Here is a 26,910-nt window from a genome sequence, read left to right as displayed (position 1 = left end):
TTCACATTCTTTCCCCAATTTGGCACGGACGATATAACTATGAATTTGCAAAAGATTGACTTCTAGCTGGTACTTTATTTCACTACTAAACAATATAAGCATTTTTATATAAGCTAATCAAACAGAATTACCATCCCTTTGTCAGCAGAAAATATCAAAGTTTATTTATTTGCTGTATTTATACCATTCTGAGTTCTTTGAGCCGTCAAGCAGAAACTTACTTTTTTCTGACTTTAAAGAGAAAGTCATGAACTAGTGATAGTGCTGCCTCAATTAAATTTCTCCTCTGTCCATATGAGTGAAGACTTGTCTTCTTTCTAAATCTTAATGAATGAGGAGCCGAGATAAAAAGAAAGCAAATTCTGCAAATGCAGAAATATCTTTAGTTGTTACTGTAAATTTCAAGATGTTTTATGCTTTCCATGAAGAAAGATGCATACATTTATGTCAATATTACATTACAAACAATGGATATATCTGGCACATGGCATCTTGTCAGAAGAGATTAAAGTCCCAAAAGATGGAAAAGAAGAACATAATAAACATTTTATAAGTACACTAAATTCAATGTGCTTGCAAAGCAAAAGTAGAAAATCTTCCAGTAGCCAAAGATTTAAGGGCACTGACTTTATTCCCAGTGATCTTCGAAAAAAGTGCATTTCAGATGTGTTTGAAAATTGCTCTTGCTCTCTAAATAGCTCTCATAAATGTTTTACCGCTTGCCTTCAACAAAGTGCATGAAAAATTCTATGAAGTCTTATTAAAAATGACTGTTTAATTTTAGTGGAACAGTGGAGAAAAAAGCACTTTCAGCGAAACAGTGATTCTGTCTCGGCCCTTCAGAGACCGTGAGCCAACTCCATCCCTGGTAAAATGTCTCTGTTCCCTTGTTTTCACTTCACAGAAGATGGATGCTGCCGCAATCGATCTTCGAGAGTTTGATTTAGCAAGTCTAGTCAAGATTTGCTAAATCAGACTCAGAGGGCACCCTTGCTGGTGTCCAGTACTCCTGCTTTTGAGAGGACTAAGGGAAGCCAACGGGAGCATTTGTTCCCATCGGCTTCCCTCTGTGGGGACACAACCAAGCTTAGCTTAAGATAAACCAACTCCAGCCACATAGTCTACATAGCTGGAATTGCATACCTTAAGCCATGCTGCTGGGTCTAATATAGACCTGGGTGTGACTACACTGCAATGAAAGACCTATGGTACTGAGTCTCAGAGCCCGGGTCAACTGATGGGTTGAAGGGATAACAATAGCAACGTGGGTGTTGGACTTGGGCTTCAGCCCGGGCTTTGCAACCAGGTAAAGTGGGAAAGTTCTTAGAATCCAGATGCCAGCCTGAGCCTGAACTTCTCTGCTGCTGTTTTCTGCCCCACAGACCAAGCCCCGTGAGGCCAAATCAATTAGAACATAAGAACATAAGAACGGCCGTACTGGGTCAGACCAAAGGTCCTTCTAGCCCAGTAGCCTGTCTGCCGACAGTGGCCAGCACCAGGTGCCCCAGAGAGGGTGGACCGAAGACAACAATCAAGCAATTTGTCTCCTGCCATCCCTCTCCAGCCTCTGACAGACAGAGGCCAAGGACACCATTTTATCCCCTGGCTAAATAGCCTTTTATGGACCTAACCTCCATGAAATTATCTAGCTTCTCTTTAAACTCTATTATAGTCCTATCCTTCACAGCCTCCTCTGGCAAGGATTTCCACAGGTTGACTACACGCTGTGTGAAGAATTGATCCAGGCTCTGAGACTTAGTGCTGAAGGGTTTTTTTTGCAGTATAGACATCCCCTTTGATGACAAAGGTTTGACACCCAGGATAAAGATGGATCCATGCACCCAAATTCTGTTCTCACTTATAGTGGTATAAATCCAGATTAACTCCATTGATTTCAGTGAATTTACTCTGGATTTTGACCAGTTTAACCTAGATCTCAATATAGGAGAGCACTTACCCACAGGCTTAATTTCATCCCCTTTGAGGAATGCACTTTAGCTTAACTTTAAGCATGTGTTTAAGTCTATCTACTTATGTGCTTTCCTGAATAGGTATGTTTTCCTGAATTAGAGTCCAAGAACAGAATCTAGCCCAATCATCACATTTTAAGATGTGCACTCTATTATACTTCATGCGCAATTGTACCAGTAAACTTCACAGAATGGAATGAATGAAGTTTTTTATCAGCTATAGAGTGTAATATGGAAGTGGGTTTTTTCACTTAAAATGAGATTTAAATCCCTTTATGTTCTCACAGAAATAAATATATTTCATCACCAAGTTTACAGCACTCAGCAGCTCTAGACTGAATTTTTGTTATATCATTATTACATTCAGTTAGTCAATACTGGTCCTGTTCTAAACACTTAAAAATCACTCACCTTTGAAATTCAGCACTTTGTCTATTTTTTTCCTCAAACACTACAGTACAAATTTCACAACACAGAAATTTCAGGTTTCAAACATAAATAGTTCTTTATTAGATCACCTACTTAGCCAAATTTTTTTTAATAGTTATTGATGGTGAAGAAGGACTATTGCTCTTTTTTAGGAATCTATTGACATCGCTAGATTTACACCAAAATTTGGTCCGATAACCAGCCAAACAGTGTCAAACTAGCACAGATTCTGCAGAGCAAAACTGTGTCTGTTACATCTCTCTGATCTCTGTGGGTAAACAAGGAGCCCATCACAACTATAGCTGAGTGCCGCATGATGAACTAATATTCATAAAGAGAAGTCTGTAGAGTATTAGATAGTGGACTCAGCTGCTCATCTTTCCAAACCTCTTTTCTCAGAGAATGTTGTTTGTTTTGCTTGTTTTTACTTTATTTTATTAATTCCTTTTGTTGTGGTTGTTGCAATTATTTCTGCAATTGCAAGAATAACCATAAGTGTAGCCAGCTGATCATCACTTAACACTGGCAAAGCCCAGGAATCAGATTTAGTTCTTGGTTTGTTTCTTTATGGGTTCTTTTACACATGCAAGTTTGCATGTATTCCCATTTTCCAAACTCGCAAATGTAAATTGCACATGCAAACAGCAGTATACACAGAATCGTTTACCCAGATGATCAAATGCTCAATAGTCAGGTTGCAGCCCTCCTATCAATTTGATTCTTAATCAAAGAATGGTTTTCTGCATGCAGGCTGGTGCCATTTGACAAGAAGGAATTTGGAGGATCCATGCTTGTAAAACTGCTGTTTGTAGATGAGCTGGAATACTAAGATGAAGTTTGCTGTTTAAAGCACTCCTTATTCAATTGTTTTACACAAATGTGTTTTGGGGATTTTTACAGTTCCTCACCTTTTCATTCCAGGCTAGGGACGGTCAAAACCTTTCTGATGAAAATGTTCTTCAATGGAAAATTGCATCTTCAAAAAAATGAAAGGTTGCATAGAAAGTATCTGCTTTCTTGAGAATTTTGTGAATGTTTCTTCTAAAAAAGAAGCACACATTATCATTCTCAAGCAATCACAATTTTTAGCCCAAATTTGTTCACGATTTTCACATTGTCTGGAATGAATCTTGGGTTTTCAGTTGTCAAAAATGAAAATAGCAGTTTTTCAAAAAATTTCAATTTCTTCTGCTGAAAAACTCAATAAAAATGAGTTTTTAGAAAATTTCAGTTAGAAATTTTCAGATATGCAGCCCTTGAACTCTTCTTTTTTGTTTCATATCCCATAAAGCCACCCACATTGTTTTGAAATATTCAGTCTCATTACATTGTAATTTAATGTGTATATATAGTCAGTTGTTGAGAAATATCTCTCATCTCTTAATTTTTCCCTGTATGCACAAATATTCTAATTATGGTCTTCAGGGTAGCATCCAATCCTTCATATAGGTCCACACAACATCTAACGTTATGGGGCACCTATTCTGATTAGGGTCCCTGGATATCATTTCAGTGTAAATATGTAATGATAATTATTGCCAGGTCACTTATCAAAGCTAAGATTCTGTTATGTTAATGATGACATATATGGTGATTTATAGTAAGAGGTTATTTCAGTCTATGCATAATTATAATATAATTTAACATTATTCAGAAGAAAAACTTCAACAGGAGAAAAGAAACCATTTCTATTCAAATTCTTCTATGTAGATTTCAGCATGACAAGACACAGTATTTTGGAACATGATTTGCCTTCTAACGGCTTCTCTATTACCACTGATATGTGCAGTAAAAGAGTGAGACAGAGAGAGTTAAACCTAAAATGCATGTTTTCTAAACCTGTCCTCCTTATAATTTATTATGCATTTTTCTGGTATAAGGTCTAATTGGGAGACATTAGTTTTACATAAGTCCTCTTTTTAAAGTGTTTTGGCAATCTTTCATCACCTGTATGTATTCTAACTATACAAATAGTAGGAGATGCTACAACTCTGTATTTCTGCTGAGCTATAGAGTTAAAGCAAAGAAAATGCTGAGCAAGGAGATGAAAAACTACATTCTGTCTTCTCTCTTACCTCATCATCAGTAGTTACAAATCAAACTACTTCAAAGTTTGAAATTTGGTGAATTAAACTTTTCCATTCATTTTTATTCTTCTTCATATTCCTGTTCTGTGCAAGTTGCTGTCAATTTTTGCTGAACTCACAGGAAAATATTTGCTTAATATTGATTGAGAAACTTGGCTTCCAGTCATTTTAGTTTGAAGAGAAGTAATGTTTATAATAATACATACAATGCTTATAAACATAATTTCTGCACTCCTATCCTGAGGTGACGTGTACCCAGTCAATAGGGGTATGTCTACACTACAGCATTATTTTGAAATATCTTATTTCAAAATAGTCAGTTCGAAATAAGTTATTTCAAAATAACGTGTCTACACACAAAATGCATTTCAAAATAGTGCGGCCACACTGAATGGACTCTGAATCGCATTTAAGTCTGGCCGGAAACAGTTCCGGCAGGGCACCAGGTCGGGACTTACTGTGTGGGGCTGCTGCCTGAGGCTATCAGAGGTCTGTACTTAAAGGGACCCCGCCGGACAGCCAGTTCTCAGGTTTCCCTGCTTGCTTTTTTACCTTGATGAGGGACAGCAAAGCATTTTGTCTCTGCGTGCTCTGATTGCCCTCACTCGGGACACCACAGCACTCTGCACCATGGAGGCAGAGCTTCCCCTGGGCACTCTGATGCTTCTTTTGGATGTGTTGCTGCAACCCTGGCTGCACTTTCTGCAGGCTGCCATCCGGGAGGTCCATTGGGGGGCTGTCAGTATCCAGGAGGCCCTGCGGGAGAGCTTCCACCCTGAGGAGCACTAAGAGCCTCCCTGGTCTGCCCCACTGGGGGCTTGTGCCTCATTCCTCCCTCACATCCTTCCACTTACCCCTCCCTAACCCCCCCCTTGCTGATGTCAAATAAAATACACGTATTTTCATTAACACAAACTCTCTTCATTTAACAAAACTGGGGGAGGGAGGATGAAACTCTGGTGAGACTGGGGAAAGGAGGCAGGAGAGGGGAGAAGAGAGGATGGCAGAGGGGTGGGGGAAACCTGGGAGGAGGGAGCTGAAGGAGGAAGCAAGGGGAAGAAGGGGGAGGGGAAGGTCAGGGTTGGGAGTGTCGCCAGACCAACTTGATTTTCATGCGAACCTGCTCCTGGGTTCGCATGTGGCCTTTTGTGGCCAGGCTGGCAACTATCCTGCCATAGACGGCCGCATTCCTCCATCTAGTGTGTAGCTCATGGACATTGGGGGCACTCCCCCCCAAAATCTGAATAAGGTCCATGATCTTCACCCTGGACCAGGAAAGCGCCCGCCTTCTACGGGCCCTGGCAGGTTCCTGGGAGCTGGCAGACTGCTCCTGGGGAGCAGTGGAGGGCTGACTCCCAGTGACTTGCTGGCTCATGTTTTGGGGCCACTGGGTCAGGGGCAGCGACTGCTGACTCTGGGCTGGCAGGCTTGGAGCTGGCACAGGCACTGTGGCCAGAATCAACCCCTTTAAGGGCTCCAGGGAGAAGGAGGGAGAGGAGTGTTCTTGGTTGAGGCTGGAGTGGCCACCAGGGCAACCTGGAAAGGCTGGAGGCCCCGTATTTCGATATAAGTGTCTACACAGCACTTATTTCAAAACAGCTATTTTGAATTTGGCATTATTCCTCATGGAATGAGGTTTACCAATTTCAAAATAAGCCCTCCACTATTTCGAATTAATTTCAAAATAGCAGTTTGGCTGTGTAGATGCTAGTAAAGTTATTTCAAAATAACGGCTGTGTGGACGAGTCGTGGGGTGTGATCACCCTCTACCAGGCGGGTAGGGGAGCTCAGCGAACCCCTTCGTCCTCTGACCCGTCCCCCGGCCGGGCTTCCTGGTCGTCCGTCCCGTAGGGTGGGTACGATCACCCCTCCCTGCAGAGCAGGAGTGGGAGGTTCAGCGGACCCCGTGTCTATCCCCTGCCTCACCGGGGGGGAAGGGAGAAGAGGAGGCTTGCTTCCCGAGTCTGGCCCCTCAGAGGGGCGATACCCTGGCTGGCCCTGCCGTCCGGCGCCCGCAGTTCGCACGTCTATGTGTGTTTCAATTCTGAAAGGGGTTGGGTGCTCAAGGGCGTTTCAGAGGGGGACCCGGGCCCACCCTCTCTCCAGGTCCCAGCCCGGGGCCCTAAGTGCAGGGGCGACAGCGAGCCCCTGCATGGCAGACGGGGGGGTGTTTCCTCCCATAACACATCTACCCACGGTCGCCAGTAGGCCCCTGCCCCAGGCTGCTTCCTCCCTTCCCTCGGCCCACCCCTGCCGTTCCCCAATGCCTACCGGGATTCTGTGGTCCAGGTCCGGGGTTGTTCTGCAGGAGTCCCGTCGGTCCTTCTACTCCCGCGGATCTTGTCCTCTCCGAGTCGCTCTCTCCACGGGCGGCAGGGTTTGTCCTGCTCATCCTCCAATCCAGGAGTGGCCGCCCGCCAGCTGCGGGGGCTGTCCTGGGAGCCCCTGGGACAGGGACAGGCTGCCTGCCGGTCTTGGGCATGCACCCGGTCCATCCTGGGCTCCAGTCTGTCTCTACCTCCCTAGGAGGAGGCTGCCCCCTCCCTCTCTGCCGGCGGGCCTTTTTAAAATGGCCTGCCAGGCCGGCCATGATCCAGAGGCCCAGCCCTTCTGGTGACATGGTGGCTTCCCCAGCCACGTCCCGGCCGTCACTCTCCCCAACGGCCCCTCCCTGAGTCCTCCCGGGGGAGGGGCCGGTGGCCTCCCGCTGACACAGGCGTGGAGGCAGGTTTCGGCCCCGCCACCATTCTCCGACAGTCCTGCGGCGCAGGGGGGTTCTGCCCGGCGGCTCTGGCCGCTCGGCATGTGGGCCGTTGGCAGCCCGTCACAGGCTGTTATTTCAAAATAACTTTGCTGTGTAGACATACCCTATGGGAATAGCTAAAATCCTCCATAATTATTGTGGTTTTTATTTTTATAGCCTCTCTAATCTCCCTTAGCATTTCAGTCACTATCCCATTCAGGTAGTCAGTAATATATCTGTACTGCTGTATTCATTATTAGAGCATGGAATTACTGTCCTTAAAGATTCTGTGGAACAGTTTGGTTCAGTTACAATTTTTACTTCATTTGATTCTATGTTTTCTTTCATATAATGCTACTCTCCCACCAGTATGACCTATTCTGTCTTTCTGATATATTTTGTACCCTAGTATAACTGTGTCCCAGGGTATGTCTACACTACCCCGCTAGTTCGAACTAGCGGGGTAATGTATGCATACCGCACTTGCTAATGAAGCCCGGGATTTGAATTTCCCGGGCTTCATTAGCATAAGCGGGGAGCCGCCATTTTTAAATCCCCGCTGCTTCGAACCCCGTGTAGCGCGGCTACACGGGGCTCGAACTAGGTAGTTCGGACTAGGGTCCTATTCCGAACTACCGGTACTCCTCGTGAAACGAGGTGTACCGGTAGTTCGGAATAGGCACCCTAGTCCGAACTACCTAGTTCGAGCCCCGTGTAGCCGCGCTACACGGGGTTCGAAGCAGCGGGGATTTAAAAATGGCGGCTCCCCGCTTATGCTAATGAAGCCCGGGAAATTCAAATCCCGGGCTTCATTAGCAAGTGCGGTATGCATACATTACCCTCCTAGTTCGAACTAGGAGGGTAGTGTAGACATACCCCCTTTGATTATCCTCTTTCCACCAAGTTTCTGTGATGCTTAGTATATCAATATCCTCATTCAATATGAGGGACTCTAGTCCACCCATCTTATTGTAGGCCCCTTTACTATCGGAGCCTCTGACTTTTACTGGGAGGATTCTTTGTGCTACAGTCTAGCCCTAGGAACTACAATTCCCATGATGCCTTGGAAAAAAGGAGGGAAACTTTTGCTCTCTTCAGGTAGTGCAGGGAGAGAGTTGGTGGGCTCCAATTTGGAGAGAGGAGCCAGATTGCTGGTATGGGGCCTTTTCCAGTCCAGGAGTTGCTGCTGGAAGCTAGAGCCTGCTGCTCAGAGCCTGCTGGGGCTTGGATCTAGCAGGCTGTTTCAAGGGCTGTTGGTGATTGTCCCTGGAGGGAAGAGATTGTCCCTGGAGGGCTGTGCTTGTGACTGAGAACAGCCCACATAGAAGTAACTGTGACTGTTTGGGAAAGTGCTGCCTGGGATGGAGCACAGAAGGCAGACTGACTCTGCCCTGTGAACCAGAGCTCCTGGCATTTGGTGGGCCTGCTCCAGGGATTTTGCAGCTTGCTGCATGCTTGGACTGACATGACCTGCTGTTTCCACTCCAGCTGCAGAACTTCAAGCGCACCCAGGCAAGCGTCTGGGACTCTGAGATCCAGAGGAGTGCACTCTCTGGAGTGGGATAAATGATGGCTGTGTAAATGCCAGTTATACAAGAGTTTCATTTATTTGTGTACTTTGTTAATTGTTTTTATTCCATTTTAGTCTGTTAAACCCTGTTTCTTTAAGTAGATAAGTAAAGGTGTGTTCATTCTAATATAATCAATCATATGTATGTTATTTATAATTGTTGTTTTGGAGTTAGAGACATATTATTACCAAAATAAGTTTATTCCTGGAGGCTCCCAAGGCACACCATTAAGTGTGTACCGGGCCAGCCAGGTGGAGGCACCGCCATTGTATATTCCTTTAGAAGCAAGGGATTGCACCAAGGGGGTGATTAGGGGATCTCCAACTATCCAGCATCACCACTGGGATACTCAGGATCTCCTTTCATGTTAAAAACATCAGGTACCCAGGTCTGCAAAGGAGCATTGACTGCTCCCAAATAACCAAGGGAGGAAAGAGGGGGTTAAATTATTATTTAGACTTCCAATGTTGTATATAAACACTTTAAAAACATATCACTATTTAGCTGTCTGCCATTACATGATGTGATTGCATAGGACTCTTTTTCATTTGACTATTTTTCATCAGATCTTACCCATATTTTACCATCTTCTATACTCCTCTCTTTACTAGGACATAGAGAATGCCTATGAATAGACCCAGCCCTAAGAGATGTCTTTGTCTGAGCCATGTGCTCCTCTATACCTCTCGACTTTCCTCCAGCGCTTAGTTTAAAAACTGATCTATGACCTTTTCAATTTTACGTGCCAGCAATCTGGTTCCATTTTGGCTTAGCTGGAACCCATCCTTCCTGTATAACCTTACCCCCCCCCCCATTTCCAAAAAGTTTCCCCAGTTCTTAATAAATCTAAACCCTTCCTCCTTGTACCATCTCTCTTCCATGAGACCTTGCATTTCTGCTTGTCTATTTGGCCCTGCACATGAAATGGGAAACAGCTCAGTGAATGCTACTGTGGAGGTTGTGGATTTCAATCTCTTTTCCAGCAGCCAAAATTTGGCCCCCAGGACTTCTCTCCTATCCTTCCCTATGTCATTGGTACCTACATGTATCATAACCACTGGCTTCTCCCCAGCACTACACATAAGTCTATTTAGATATCTCACGAGAGCCACAACCTTCACACAAGGCAGGCTAGTTACTATATGTTTATCCCAATCATCACAAACCTAGTGTCTATGTTTCTAATGACTGACTCCCCCATTACTAACAACTGTCTTTTCCTAATAACTGGATTTCCCTCCCCTGGAGACAATCACCTATGGAGAGTTCTGTAGTTATGCAAGCTGCAGGATAAGACACAGAAAAAGAGAAGTTGTACGAAATTCCTAACTGGCCTTTGAGAAAAAATTGTCAAAACTTTCTTATGCACTCTTCCAATTTTTTACTAGCAAGGCTATGTCTACACTGGCATGATTTTCCAAAAATTCTTTTAACGGAAAACTTTTCCGTTAAAAGAATTTTCGGAAAACTTTTCCGTTAAAAGAATTTTCGGAAAAGCGCATCTAGATTGGCAGGATGCTTTTCCGCAAAAAAGCCCCGATCGCCATTTTCGCGATCGGGGCTTTTTTGTGGAAAACAGTACTGTGCTGTCTACACTGGCCCTTTTGCGCAAAAGTCTTTCGGAAAAAGACTTTTGCCTGAATGGGAACAGCATAGTATTCCCGGAAAAGCACTCACGATCTTACATGAGATCGTCAGTGCGTTTCCAGAAATTCAAGCAGCCAGTGTGGACAGCTGGTAAGTTTTCCGGAAAAGCGGCTGATTTTCCCGAAAAACTTGCCAGTCTAGACACAGCCGCATGAGTCCATTGATTTCTGCAGAGTCACATTAGTGTACAACTGGAGGAACACAAGAAAAAATATATCACATCATTTTAGAAGGCCAATCAGAAATTTAGCAGTAGTCCATGTTCAAACAGGGCCCTAGATCACACCAGGTGGTCATAGTTACAGCCCTCCTTCCTCCCTAAAGGAAGAAGGATAGTCTGTCTGTCTTTTATACCATGGCAACTCAGTTCACAGGTGTGCAGCAGTCCCATAAGCACAATGCCTTGAAATCTCTTCCTGCAACCAAATGCATCATGTTGCAACATCTTTGCAAAACAGTTCACCAGACTTTTGAACTCTGCCGAGAAAGCTTAAAGCCTGCAATCTAGATACTGGTTTTTCCATTCAGCAATATCCAAATACAGGCAATCCCTGCACTTAGAACCTAATTGGTTCCTGGAGAACGGTTGTAAGTCGAACCCTTATTTCCCAATGACATAAATGGGGGTTCCATTCCTGGCCCGCTTTGCCTCCTGGGAGTTGTAGTCCCCAGGATGCGGGGCCCAGAGCCAGCTGGGGGCTGTGCCAGGTGGAGGGGGTGCCACATGTCCCAGAGCCAGCGCCAGGGGCTGTGCCGGCTGGAAACAGCGTGACCAGGGCCAGATTAAGACTTCTAGAGGCCCTAATCACTGAAAAGATTATGGTGCTCCCCCATATGTAATTCAAAATAAAAACAGTACTATACCATAAATTCTCTTCTTTTTTGTTGTTTTTTTGTTTTTGGTGCCCCTGCTTTGCTGGTGCCCTAAGCACGTACTTAGTCTGCCTATTGGGTAATCCAGCCCTAGGCATGGCATGAGCTGCTCCCCGAGCTGGCCGGGGGCTGTGCTGGATGGAGGCAACTCCACGTGTCCTGGAGCCAGTGGCGCGATGAAAGCTGCGCACAGAGCTGTCCAGGGCTCCGGGCAACTGGCTGACCCTGTGGCTCGCTGTGCAGGTGGGCTTGAGAGGTTGGGCCGGAACAGGCCGGTCGTAATTGCGGGGGGTCGTAAGTCGGGGTCGCCTGTAAAGACATTTTCCTGGACTGCATGTCATAATGAAGGTGCTGTTCAGCTTGTACTGGGCAAGATGATTGCAGCTGACTATGTCACAAGAAATTTCAATTACACAGACAGTTGTTGGGAGAAAAAAAGTAGATTGAAATTCAGTCTATCAAAGAAAATTACAAAACTCTGCTAATTACTTTTTTCAACAAATTGAGCAAGTAGCTGAATTGAGACAATTTTGGAGCTGTTATTGACTAATAAGGAGGAAGTAATTAAGAGCTCGGAGGCGAATGACACACTTGGAGAGTGATCATTAACATATGATTGTGAAGTAAATTCAAAGGAGAGGATTATTAGTATTCAGTTGCATCAAAAGGACAATTTGCCAGAGACTGAGAACCAATATACAGGGTATATCTCCTAGTATAAAATTATTAGGAAAGCAAATATGTAGAGGAAGGTTTCCAAGGCATATTATAAAAGATGCACAACAGAAATCATTTGCACTGCAGCAGAAGAAACATGAGGAACAAGTACAAACTAAGGTGGCTACTTGAAGGACTAAATATAATAAAGAAGGAGGAAGTTCACTTCACTTCACATCAAGGCTGCATGGCTTTTTAGATTATGTATTTTAGCAAAACACAAGTTATTGGGCTCAATATAGTCATCAATAGGTGAAATTCTAAGACCAGTATTATACAGGAGGTCAGAACAGGTAGTCTATTAATCCCTTCTTGCCTTAAAATCTATGAACCTATGAATCACTAGATTGATAGTGACACAGAAAAAAAGTACTAGCTCATGTCTCTCCTCTGCAAACTATTAGATCCTCTATAATCAAAACATAATTAAAAACCAGAATAAACATACATTTCACAAGAGTTTTAAAGATGTAAACACCAAGAAGAGAGGGAACAGTTGTTTACTCTGGTAAAAGGTGTAACTTGTTGCTAAAAAGTAATCATTCATACCTGTTCTGTTCTGTGTAGATTCTTCTTCCATACCCATGATACAATGGAAGGGATGAAATTAAATAAAGGTAAATTAAGGTTGAATGTACCAAAATATGTAAGGAAAGATATGTTGTTTTGAGACATTTAGAAGACTGGAAAAGCTTGAGAAAATGTTCTACAAGGAATAATTCTGCAGTGCTAGAGCATGGGTTAGAGGACTAAGCAGACCTTTCCTTACTTAGGACTTGGAATCCTCATCTTTCAAGAACCACACTGAAGATGTTGATATTGGTGGACATTTCCTCTTATGCAGAGGGGCTATGCACCTTGCAAATCCTTGAAATCTGGTCAGTAGGTGATGCAGAGTCATTGTAGTGGGCCATTGAATTTCCCTATTGTGGAAAGGAGGAAGAGGAAGAAAATACAAGGCAGATAGAGTGATTACTATCTGATGGCTCTTATTTTTACTTTTACTTTCTCCACAGGTGCCTGAGGCAGGTGATTAGTCTATCTGCATCAATTTGCTTTTTTATGTCTCACACATAGCCATGTAGCACTTCTCTTTAACACATGGAATGTTTTCCTGGAAAGATGCCACATCCTTAGGTATCACTCCACAGTAATTGTCTTGCCTTGGTGCAAAAAATAAAAAAGTATATGTGATGTTCAGTACTAAAGAGTCTTCTTCAGAATTTATGATTAAATTAAGATATTGCACATTTGGTCAACATGAGAATTTGCTTGAGTCCTCGAGGGATTTGTCCTGTCACGTGTCTCCTCCGTGGCAGATATTTCTTCATTAATCACACTCTGAATCAGCATTCTGGCCTGATTACACCCGTCAGTCAAACACCATTGGCCTCAGTAGAATTCCTCAGTTACACAGATATAAGTGAGAAATGAATCAAGCTCTCTACGTTTATAGAAAAAGCATTGGCTACATTTTATAGTGCAGACTGGGCCCTTAAGATTCAATACTAACTTTAAAATCCATATTAACTTGTATTCGAAGAGCCTTAAGCTACAGTTTTAACACATTTCTTTTAAGTGTCTGAGGTAAAACTCTGTAGCCTTTGATTAGTTTTTGCCACAGAATTATCATTGTGGACTTTTCAATATGGACTGTTAATCACTGCCTTAAGCAGGAGTTCTTCATTAGATGAGATCTGTACTGAATTACAATCAGGGTTCCAGTGAGAAACTCAGCAACTAGAAAGATACGGAAATATTAATTATCGATTGCTTTTTGGTGAATTCTTTTTATTCAGCTTATGAGTTCCTACCACTGTCTCAGCTTTTACTCTGACAAACATTCTCAGGCAAACTTAGGGGCTGTGTCTACACTGCACCCCTTTTCCGGAAAAGGGATGCAGATTAGACACTTTGGAATAGCAAAATCCGCAGGGGATTTAAATATCCCCCGCGGTATTTGCATTAACATGGCTGCCGCTTTTTTCCGGCTTGGGGATAAGCCGGAGAAAAGCGCCAGTCTAGACGTGATTCTCCGGAAAATAAACCCTTTTCTGGAGGATCTTTTATTCCTACTTCCTCATTTTTTGAGGAGTAACATTAGTTCGGACTAAGGGCTTTAGTCTGAACTAACGCGTCCCGGCGCGCACTTCCTGGTTCGAATCAGCTGTGATTCGAACTAGCGCGCCGGCGAGATCATGTTAATGGAGCGCGGGATATTTAAATCCCCGCTTCATTAACTAGTTCGATTGTCTCCATTTGCATCCCTAGTTCGAACTAGGGATGCAGTGTAGACATACCCTGAATTCCTTGAGGGGATATAGCTTACTGCCCTTCATGTCTGGCCTCAGCTCTGCCCATCTAACGAGAGAGGTGGAGCCAAGGTTTTCTCTGCCCATTCACTTCCTTGGATGAGCAACATCCACAGAAAAGGAGGGACTTGTTCCAAAACTCGTTGACTTCACAGCACTTTGGCCCCAGCTCCAGACCTGGATCCACATTTGTGGTGGGTTCCATTCATCTGAGCAGAGCGTCAAGCAGGCTACCTACCCCCTCACTTCTTCAGACGACACAACGGCACAATCTGGCTCTCAAATATTAGTAGGCCAAGAACATACCAAGAAGAAAGGAAACTGCTGATAATCAATGCACATACCAAGAAAAAGAAACATGGTATTTCTTCTCTTCTGTGATCATAGAAGTTGAAGGTTTATCTACTGTATAATCCTAATAAAATAATATTTTGCTAACATACCATCTGTTCACCTTGAAAGTCTCAACATGAGAGACAGAAAGAAAAAAATTCAGCCTCTGGGCAACAGTGCCAGAGTTGTGGAAAGCAATGGTTTTATGTCTCAATGCTGCAGCTACCCCAGAGAACGGAAAATATCATTAATAATAACATAAAATATCAATATAATTAAATTTATGCCCTAGCCCTCACATCTGCCATAGTCCCACATCAACTCTACATGCCCAGTCACACAATAATTGTGCATGTCTCTCCATCAATCCCACATCTTCCTCTTCCTATTCCTTCCATTGCTCCCAGGCACACGTGTGCTTCACCCGCACCTCATCCCAGGCCTGGCAGTTCCAACAGGATCCTTACACACACACATAAGAACATAACGGCCATATTGGGTCAGTCCATCTAGCTCAGTAATCTTCTGACTGGCTAATGTCAGGTGCCCTAGAGGAAATGAACAGAAGAGATAATCATCAAGTGTTACCCATTCCCAGCTTCTGACAAAAAGAGACTAAGGATACCATTCCTGCCCAGCCTGACAAATAGCCATTTATGGTCCTATCTTCCATGAATTTATGAACCCTGTTAAAGTCCTGGCTTTCACAACATCCTCTGGCAAGGAGTTCCACAGGTTGACTGTGTGTTGCATGAGAAAAATACTACCTTTTGTTTAAAACCTGCTACCTATTAATTTCATTTGGTCACCTCTAGTTCTCATGTTATGGGAGCAAGTAAAGAACTTTGCCTTATTTACTTTCTCCACACCAGTCATAATTTTATAGACCTCAATCATATCCGTTCCTCATCAACTCTTTTCCAAGCTGAAAAGTTCTAGTTTTATTAACCTCTCCTCATATGGCAGCCATTCCAAATCCTAATTATTTTTTGCTCTCTTTTAACTTTTTCCTATGCAAGATATCCTTTTTGAGATGAGGTGACCACATCTGTATGCAGTATTCCAGATGTGGGCTAACATGGATTTATATATAGGCAATAAGCTATTCTCTAATTTACTCTCTATCCCTTTCTTAATTGTTCCCAGTATTCTGTTTGCTTTTTTGACTGATGCTGCACATTGAGTAGCTGTTTTCAGAGAACTATCCACATTGACTCCCAAGATCTCCCTCTTGAGTGGTAACAGCTAATTTGATCCCCGTCATTTAATATGTATAGTTGGGATTATATTTTCCAATATACATTACTGTGCATTTGTCAACATTAAAATTCATTTGACATGCATCTGACGAAGTGGGTCTTTGCCCACGAAAGCTTATGCTCCTACACTTCAGTTAGTCTATAAGGTGCCACAGGACTCTTCGTCGCTTTTGCAGATTCAGACTAACACGGCTACCCCTCTGATATTTGCCATTTTGTTGCCCACTCACCTAGTTTTCTGAGATCCATTTGAAGCTCTTCACAGTCCGCTTTGGATTTAACTTTCTTGGGCAGTTTTCTATCATCTGTAAATTTTGCCACTTTACTGTTTACACCTTTTTCCAGACCACTGTGAATATTTTGAATAGGATTGTGCTCGGTAGAGCACCCCGAGGGACCACACTAGTTACCTCTCTCCATTCTGAAAACTGACCATTTATTCTTACTCTTTGTTTCCTATCTTTTAGCCAGTTATCAATCCATGAGAGGACCTTCCCTCTTATCACAAACCCTCTTTGAGGGGAGAGTTCCCAGGGAATTTTGCTCTCCACCTCCCCAAGCCTGGTAATGCAGCATTAGCAAGTAGCAGAAGGGAGAGGAGCAAAGAGGCGCTCCAAGCCATTTTTCACAAGAGGGCACGCAGAGAGGAGAGTGCCCAGCTGCTGGGTATTTCTGGACTCTTTCTGCTCTCCCCTTCCTCTTGTGAAAAGCACTTTGGTGCTTCCTCTCACCTATCCCCCCCAAACTGAAAAACTTCTCTCAGCTCTGCCTTCCTCCTGCAATGACTGTGATCAGCTCTTCTTTCCCTTAGACCATCTGTGTCATGAAGGCTGGAGCTTCTTTCCACCCCAGTCTTCAAAAGCTATTGATTTGCATTACGCATGAGGCCTCATGATGCTCCCCACACCACAGTCTTTCCCTACTATAAAGAGCTGGCCATAGGGGATAAAGATGAGAAAATGACAATAAACCTAGTTTTACTCTTGCATTTAGAGATGAGAAGTGATTGAGACTCTGTGGCCAAGAATTATGCCTGACACACTGGAGCAGACGATAAATTTGATGAGTACCATGACTAAAGAGACTGAGACTAGAGAGACGTTGGGGTTTTTTACCCACAGTGAAGAAGCAGAAGAGGGAATAGAGAATAGCTGAGGTTTCTGGCATCAACCTGTAACACAGGCCGGAGGGACCTACCACACCACACCACAGGTGGGGAGCTGCTTCAGCCGGGCAGGGCCTGGCACAGTGCAGTGGTCCCAGCAGACCTGGAGCAGCTCCCCACTCATGACACAGCTGGCCCACTGGAGTAGATTTCACTGTACAGAGTTTTTTACAGGGGAAAGTCTCCTGCTTGGGGGTTTCTTTAAATGGAGGAAAGAGATGAGCCTGAACCCAAATTTATAGATCCAAACATCCTCAAGCATTACAAGGCCAAACAAAAATCAGTTGTTCAGCTTGCAAACCTCTCAGTATTTGTTAATATTTTGTAAACCTAAAGCTTCCCAGTGCTAGGAATCATTCTGTATCCCTTGGACAGAGTCATATCAGTAGAAAAGTACTTTATAGTAGCATAGTAATTCCTGCACAGGAAGGGCAGTAAGCTATACTACTGTCAGTTGTCAGTCCCCGTAATACACGAGGTTCGAAGGGATGCCGGAAAGGACGAGACCACAACTGGGAGTTTCAAAAAGCACAAACTGATTTTATTTTGATGGCGCCAGACAATCATCAGAACAAAAATTAAACAGATTGCCAGACAACACAAAACAATTCCCTGAGGCTTTTCTAAATCACAATAATTTCCAATAACTGCCCAAGGGTTAGGAACAGTTGAATTAACACTGGTATTGTCCATAGGGCTGATTATTTACACAACTTTATACAAGGAAACAGTAAAAAACCTAAACCACAACTATTTATAAACTAACTTAGTAACTTTTTAGCCACTGTCACTTGGCAAGCAATAAGGACAACTAAAAAATCAATTAGGATAGGGATGATGGGGGGGGGGGGGGGGGGGGTGTTATACCAGTTCTGGAGACAGCAGGAACACAAGTACCGGTCACATGCTCATAAACTGTCTCCACTCGGGTCGACCAACTCGGAGTACGCTCAGTAAGACTCAAGAGCGGGGGGTGCAAGGCGTCTGGGTGATCAGGCCAGGCATTCACTCAATGCGAATCCCCAGTGAGAGAGGGGCTGCCTGCCTATTTTATTGCCTGTGAACTTATCACCCCATAGGTTGGTTTTTGCTGCAGTGGGTGGAGTAGCAGGCCTGAGCACCAGTCAGCCCACTGGCTGATCTGTTACTGCAATGGGTGAAGCGAGCAGGGGAAGATTATTAATTTACATGCCCTTATATGGAAAACACTCCACCTCACAGACAGAGCCCCCTATACCAGCCTCAGAGGTATTACAGGCTATGGCTCCCTGCGACGGGCAGCCATTTCTGATGTTCTGTCTCAGACATGCCCCCGTGGCTGTCCGGAGCAAGCGGTAAGGGGGTTGCCTAAGGTGAGAGCGCACGTAAGGGTAATCAGCAAGAAGCCAATTGGGTAAATTGAGGTTCTGGTGAGCTGCTGTCTTCAGAAAGGGGAGAAAGGAAAAGTAAGCAACAGTAACAGGGAAAGCGGAAACAACTCTGTGGATAAGAGCTTTTGCAACAGCAATGCTCACTAAAAAGGCTAGTAACACAAGAGCACATACAATCAACCACTGCTTAATGGTGGATGCCCAAGTACTCAGTCCCCAAGAGGAAAGTTTTGTTTGCCACCAGTCCCATTCTTCCCGCTGTTCGCGAATCCGAACTGCAAGTGAGGTCAGCTGTTGGGTGATGGCTGAAATGTTGTTCCACCCGGGCTTGAAACGCAAATGGTATTGGTCCTTAAACCTGGGGTCAAGGTCCTCGAGTGCCATACAAAAGTCCTTCTGCAATATAACCTGTATCATTAGACGATTCTTTTCGGCATAATGAGCTAGTACAGTGAGAGCCAAATCGACTTGTCGAAACCCTTCAGCGGTCAAATTAGTGAGGGCTTCGAGATTGCGGGACATTTGGTAACATATCTCCAAACGAAAGATTCAGTGGCAGACTTAAATTTTTTCCATCTTGATGGTTCTCGTCGGCTCCGGAAGTCAAACAGCCGGTGGGGGGCTCGAATGGATTGGTACCTGAAAAACAAAAAGGGGACAAACAACGCCCTCAAGGCGGGCTAATTAAGATCGAAGAGAAAGCCAATTGTGATGGACTAACGTAGGTTGCTTCAACGCTATTTAATCCCTGTACAAAGACTATCTTTCCAGAGGGGGTGTGGGGCATATCGGGGGGGATGATGGATACCTGTGCCCCCGTGTCTAACAAAAAGGGGATAATTGTCTCGTTTTCAGTAGTCAGGTTTTGATAGGGTCAAGGGTCATTTAAATCGGGCCGAGTGACCGCTAGGCACTCGGCCGCTCCCCATTTTTTGGCTGCGGGGGAATAGGGCGATCTTCCCACCCCAATTTCACAGCCAAGTCTTTCTGTTGATCACTATTCATTTTCCTAATCGCTTCCTTGGTGAGTTCCTTACCCAATAAAAATCCAAAAATCTTACGCTCGATGAACGAACGCTCGGGGTATTTGGGTTTGGGCGCCATTTTGGACCCTTTCACCAGAGTAGAGGGGGTTGCAAGTAGGGCGGCCTTTAGTGTTGCCCACTTCACCCTCTCTACAGCGTCGTATAGTCGGCCAATAGGTTGTCCTGTGTATCCCCTTAGCCACAGAAGAGCCCCTGTGTCTAGATTAGGACTGTTGTCCACGGCTAGGGTAACAGCCGCATCTTCTATGGGAATCTGAGTGGGATCATCAACAAAACGAAATGGGTTTTGTGCTACCGTCTGAACGTTAGTTAAGTTGAGGGGGTGTGCAGTGGGATCCCAGAGCAGAATAGAACTCCCAGCGATTGCGTACATAAGGGTAGTGGAGTTATTCACACAATCAGGTGGCATCTGTACTGCGCGAAATCCCCCTTGTATTTGGAGGTGCGCGGCAGCTGCGGCCGTTACAGGCCAATGATTATTCACTGCCAATACTCCCCCCATAAGGCCCCGCGACCAACTCCCGGTACGGGTTAACGTTAAGGCTTCCTCCCGGTCAACCCAGTCACTCCCCTGTTCCAAGGCTAATCTCCCTACCCAGATTATAGGAGGCTCATCCGGACGTCGGGCAGTATCCATGATGAACTCCTTCATTTCCGCCTTGGTTCGGGGGCGGGTCTCAGTTACCTGAGAGGTATTCCCCTGACCATCCATTTTTAATCGGGTTACAGTCACAGGGAGGGCCTCCGGTACAATCAGGTCGGGAGCTGTGGGTATGGTTGAACTCAGGGTAGTCAAGCCAGGGTAAATGTTTGGTGGGTCATGAGAGCCTTGGTATGGGGGAGGAAGTTGTGTCTCTAAAGGAGGCGTCTTTGGCGCCTGAGGGGAAAACTCCGGTTCTCCCTCCGACTGCGAGTGCGCCACCCCACGGGCGCAATTTGTAACGGCCCCATGGTAGACGGTAACTTTATCAAGGGCTGCTGCTAGGGTATTGCAGATGGCAGCCAGAACATCCTCTGATTTATAAGAATCAGGGCGTAGTTTTTTAACCTTTTTTATCCCATCTAACCTTTGGACCAATCCTATTAACAGGTGGTGTGCAGGTGATCCATGTGGGGCTCTTGGCTCGGGGGCCAAGATGGAGGGGGCTACCCCACAGAGTTTAATTACCCTGTTCACCTCTTTCCAGAGGCTAAGAGGGTTTGAATTAGGGGCCGTTTCACCCACTTGAGTGAGACGTAGTTGAAGGCTATTATCGGCCGGGGTGGCCCTGAAGGTGGGATGGCAAGTTAGCAAGCAGCCCACATCGCTCAACCCCAAAGGAATGGTGTAGGTCCTACAATCATGGCCGTGTCCTATGACACAGACCCAGTCAAAAGTGTTAGGGGCCCCTTCGCGCTGTCGAGTACAGAGGAGGTGGTATTGCAAATGATTAAACTGATCCTCCTCAGAACCTGGGGTCTCAGTTTTAGCCCAGGGGCAACTCTCAGAGTTGTCATGGTCTCCGGGGTTCCGGCATCCTGTTCGTGACGCCATGTCAGTCCCCGTAATACACGAGGTTCGAAGGGATGCCGGAAAGGACAAGACCACAACTGGGAGTTTCAAAAAGCACAAACTGATTTTATTTTGATGGCACCAGACAATCATCAGAACAAAAATTAAACAGATTGCCAGACAACACAAAACAATTCCCTGAGGCTTTTCTAAATCACAATAATTTCCAATAACTGCCCAGGGGTTAGGAACAGTTGAATTAACACTGGTATTGTCCATAGGGCTGATTATTTACACAACTTTATACAAGGAAACAGTAAAAAACCTAAACCACAACTATTTATAAACTAACTTAGTAACTTTTTAGCCACTGTCACTTGGCAAGCAATAAGGACAACTAAAAAATCAATTAGGATAGGGATGATGGTGGGGGGGGGGGGGGGGGTGTTATACCAGTTCTGGAGACAGCAGGAACACAAGTACCGGTCACACTCTCATAAACTGTCTCCACTCGGGTCGACCAACTCGGAGTACGCTCAGTAAGACTCAAGAGCGGGGGGTGCAAGGCGTCTGGGTGATCAGGCCAGGCGTTCACTCAATGCGAATCCCCAGTGAGAGAGGGGCTGCCTGCCTGTTTTATTGCCTGTGAACTTATCACCCCATAGGTTGGTTTTTGCTGCAGTGGGTAGAGTAGCAGGCCTGAGCACCAGTCAGCCCACTGGCTGATCTGTTACTGCAATGGGTGAAGCGAGCAGGGGAAGATTATTAATTTACATGCCCTTATATGGAAAACACTCCACCTCACAGACAGAGCCCCCTATACCAGCCTCAGAGGTATTACAGGCTATGGCTCCCTGCGACGGGCAGCCATTTCTGATGTTCTGTCTCGGACATCAGTCACCTTTATTTTGGTAGAATACGCCCACACTAGGTTTGCACCTGTATACTCTGTCAGCAAAAAGTCACACCCCTAACCAAAATAGCCATACTGGTCCAAAAATGTGTGCCCTTAGGAACGTATATTACAGGTTGTGATACACAGAGCAACAAACCTATCCGAAACAGGGTTCCCAGTCCGGTCCTTATTCCTCCCTCTTTTCTTCCAGGTTCTGTTTTTCAGAAGGAAAGGACGCATTCAAAATAAGATATCAGAATGGTGGACAGCTAAGCAGGCTGACACTACCCTAATGAGGGAGGCTCCAGACACAGTGGAGACAGTTTTCAGATGCTATGTAGAGAGCAGCCAAAAATGTAATGATCCCCTGTTGGGACACACAGCTAATGGTCATGTTTCATACATATTAATGAGCTATTAATGACCTGCTAAATTCTGTTAATTGGACTGTGGGTATGTGGCAAGGAGAAACGCTGGGGATTTTGAAGGTTTACACGAGCCAACACAGCTCATGGCGATAAAGCTGGGCAGGGCTGAAATCCAAGGGAGTGGTGCCCTGTGGGATATGCTAAGCTAGCCCATTTTATGCAATTGGTATTAGATAGGAGGATTTAATCAGGTAGGGGACTGAACAAAGGGCAACTCTCCGCTTTGGATTTAATTCTCTTGAAACGTTTTGTATTGTCTGCAAATTTTGGCACTTTGTTGTTTACCCCTTTTTCCACCTCTGCACTGTGCACACTCAACAGTGGTCTGGAGATTTATCAGGGTTGTGCAGTGAAATCTATTGCTTTTCGCACCACTGCCTCGTTTGGCGCAGCAGTTAGAAGGTGTGCAATGAATGAGGCACAGGCTTGCAAGGAGAGAGAGGACAGTTTCCTGGTGAAGGCACTTGAATGCCACCCTGGAGAACTGGATTCTCTCCCGGCCTCTGCCAGAGCATTCCTGTGTGTTGCTGGGCAAGTCACCTAAATCGAAATGTTTGCAGGTGGTTACTAATTGTGCGCACCTCATTTTCTGGGAGCCCATGTTGGACCATCTGAGGTTTGATTTGCAGCAGAGCTGAGCACTCACAGCTACAATTGAAGTTGATTGGAGCTGTGCTTTGAGCACAAACAGTTCTATAATGATGGTAATTACTCTGGAAAATAGAAGCCTCGATGTCTCAAGTTGGGTACCCAGAATTAGTGGGTATTTGACAATTTTAGCTTTAATCTCTCTGTGCATCAGCTCCCTATTTATAAAGCGGGGATGATCATATGACTTACCGGCACGTGTCTATTTTGAATGGAAACTTGTTGATGTTTGCAATGCACTCAGACGCCGTGGCGAGACCACCTTAGAAACACCCACAAGACTATTAATAATTCTCTGTTCAGTGCAGGGTTTGAATGGTGTGCAATAAATAAGACTTAGGGCCACACATTCAATGAGGCGAATACTCATAAAACTTCCATTAAAACTACATTAAAAGTACATTATGAAGTTGGCAAAGTCAAGCACTCAGAAGTTAGGAAATGCCAGATGTAAGGTTGTCTTGCATGCCCTTAATTCTGGAATTTTGCATACGCATTATGATACAGTCTTTAATAACATAGTAATTTTCCATAAGATGCCTGTCTCTGTAAGACACCAGGCGGTGGCTTTGCTCGGGTGTCCCTGGTCTGCTGGGGGGGTCCAGCGGCTGGGGGGGTCTGCTGGGGGGGTCCAGCAGACCAGGGAGACAGGAGCAAAGCCGCACAGGAGGCATCCCGCCGCCTGTGCGGCTTTGCTCGGGGGCAAAGGAGCAAAGCCACACGGGCGGCGGGGTCCCTCCGCCTGTGCGGCTTTGCTCGGGTCTCCCTGGTCTGCTGGGGGGGAGGGGGCACAGCTAGTGTGCCCCCCCCCCAGCAGACCAGGCTTTTGTTGAGGGATGCCTCAGGTAGAGCAACTGGGGTGCTGCCCAGTTGGTCCTGTGGGAACCTACCGGGCAGCGCCCCAGCTGTTCTGTCCCAGGCTCCAGATTCAGCAGCTGTTGAAACTGATCAGGCTGATTCCAGGAAGCTGGGGGCAGAGCAACTCTGCCTCCGGCTTCCTGTAGTCAGCCTCTGGTCAGTTTCAGTGGCAGCAGCTGAATCTGGAGCCAGTTCCGACTTACATACAAATTCAACTTAAGAACAAACCTATAGTCCCTATCTTGTACGTAACCCGGGGACTGCCTGTATAAGACTCTGTCTTCTCTGCAAAGAAAAAAAGGTGTGGTTTTACATCAAAAGTGTGAAACAAAGCACTGCAGATTTTTACCTCAGTGTGGCGACCTGAGGTAGACTCCAGGTGAAGATGAGGTTCATTTGACTAGCTGGATCAAGAGTGGCAACAACTACTGGTGCTCTGCCTCCAGCAGGATTTTACATCAGGAGAGTTATTGAAAAAACATGCCAATGTTATTCAGCAAAGTTCGCCTTTGTTAGACTATTTGGTGTATTTTGAAAGCAATAATAACATAAGCAAAGTGTCATAGGGCCAGATCTTCAACTGGTGTACATCAGCACAGCTGCATTGACTTCCGTGGTATGCTGATTTACACCAGCTGAGGAGCTGACTTACAGATGTCAGAGCTGGAAAAGACCTGTTAAGTCATCCAACCTAGCTCCCTGTCAATGGCAGATTGTTTCCCACAAGCTTTGTCAGTCTAGCTTTAAATTATTCAAGTTCAGCCTCTCCTGGAAGACTATTTCACAGACTATTGGATCTCATTATTGCAACGTTTAATCTGAATATCAGTTAAAATGTCCCTTCATTTTATCCAATTGCTCCTAGTTATACCCCACTCCTTTGGGTACCTCTAAACCAGTGGCTCAGATCCCTTCCAGATGATGTACCACTTTCAGGAGTTTGATTTGTCTTGCGTACCTCCAGGTTTCACCTCACTAAAAAATGACTTGTTTACAAAATCAGACAAAAATACAAAAGTGTCACAGCACACTTTTACTGACAAATTGCTGACCTTCTCCTTTTTACTATATAATTATAAAATAAATCAATTGGAACATAAATATTGTACTTATTTTTCTGGATATTGTTGTATCATGCAAGCAAGGTACTAACAAACTTCAACAGGACTTTATTTACCAAAAGTGAAACCTCTTTAAAAAGCTGCTGCATCCCTCAGTAACTCTCACTCAGCCCCTACCAATCTTCTCCCCACTCCTTTCTGTTTCCTGTTTCCTGTGCTTCCAGACTTCCAACAGCCAATGCTCCCAGTTCTAATAATTACAAGCAGCATCTAAAACACCACATTCCCTTAAGAAGCTCTCTCAATTATAAAATAAACATTGTTGTTCTAACCACAGCAACAAATATGGAACAAGCCACTATACTGTTGGCAGAAATATTATACTGTAAATACTACATAACATAGTCTCTAGTCCAGACAGGTGGTAGTCTGTGTCTGACAGACCATCTCTCAAACCCCATTTCTAGTGCAATGTCTTGTTGTGTTGGTACTATAGTGAAGTCATCCAACACGGGCTGGGTGTTGGCCTCATCTCCTCTTGGAGCATAGGCAGGTGCAAGATAGGAAGCATTCCATACACGCCCATCAGAAAGTTGATAGGTTTAAGGTCCCCTCTTCTCAATGATTTTAAGAGGAGATGTGAATTTATGGTCCCCTTTGCACAGAATTCCAGGTTTTCTTACTCTAACGAAGGAACCACACTCAAACTTTGGTTCCTTAGCACCTCGCTGTTTGTCTGTGAAAGCCTTTTACTTTGCTTGCTTCTGTTCAACTGTTTTTCTCACATCAACCTCTTTTGGTGCATCAGGTCTGGACTTTAACAATCCAGCAATGTTCCGTTTAGTATTCATCTGTTTTCCATGAAGTAACTCTGCGGGTGATCTTTGTGTTATGGCATGTTGTGTAGCCCTGTATGCTTGCAAGAAATCAGTAGTGAAGGTTATCCACGATCGCCCTTCCAGTTTAGCCGTTTGCAAACTCTCTTTCAAGATTCTGTTAAACCTTTCTATTTCCCCATTGGCTTGAGAGTAGTACAGGGATGATCTTCTATGTAAAATGTTCCTCTCTGCTAGAAAAGTTTCAAATTCCAAGGAAGTAAATTGACTACCATTATCCAAAACCAGTTCTTTGGGGTTACCTTCCCTGCTAAAAACTGTAGAGAGGAACTTAAGTACTGTAGCAGAAGAGATTTGTGATGTAAATGCTACTTCAGGCCATTTACTGAAATAGCCTATTAAAGTGATGGCATAATGACAGTCAATTGGTGCAGTATCAAAGTTTCCTATGATGTCAATCGCGACTTTTTCCCATGCAGAATCAGGAAGAGGAACAGGCTGTAATGGTGGAGTACATTTTACTGCTGTCTTATCATGCATTTGGCAATTGACACAGGATTTTATGATTGCTTCAGTTTAGGAGTCCATCCCTCGCCACCAATACAGATCCCATAGTCATTGTTTGGTTCTGACAATTCCTTGATGAGTATCGTGTGCCAGGTGTATGAATTTTGACTGTAATTCTTCTGGCACAAGTAGCTGGTGTGTACCTCGTAGCACACAGCCATTAATCAAAGGAAGTTCATCCCAAATTCTAAAGTAAGGCAGCAGAACTGGATCAAAGCTTTTAAGGTTACTGGGCCATCTCTTTGTCAGAAATTCCCATAGCTTTTGTTGAATTGGACACGCCAAACAAGCAGCTTGGAATTGCTCTCTTGTTACTGCAGTAAGTATGCTTGTAATAAGTGCAATTACTTCATCCTCATCCTCCAGTGAACCATTTGGTGAAGACAAAGGCAGGCTAGAAAGGCAATCAGCTATCACATTTTGGTTTCCAGGCTTATATTCCAGTTCATAATTAAAAGAGAGTAGTCTTGCAGACCATCTAGCAATATGATTTCCTGCTCTTCCTAGTCCTTTCGTGGTTAGCAATGTTGTCTAAGGGCTGTGGTCTGTGCTCAACTTGAATGTGTGGCCTCACAGATAAGTTCTCAATTTTTCAGTAGCCCA

The sequence above is a fragment of the Pelodiscus sinensis genome, chromosome 3, assembly GCF_049634645.1.
Source record: "Pelodiscus sinensis isolate JC-2024 chromosome 3, ASM4963464v1, whole genome shotgun sequence".
Classification (NCBI taxonomy): Eukaryota; Metazoa; Chordata; order Testudines; family Trionychidae; genus Pelodiscus; species Pelodiscus sinensis.
This window is presented reverse-complemented; position numbering follows the sequence as displayed.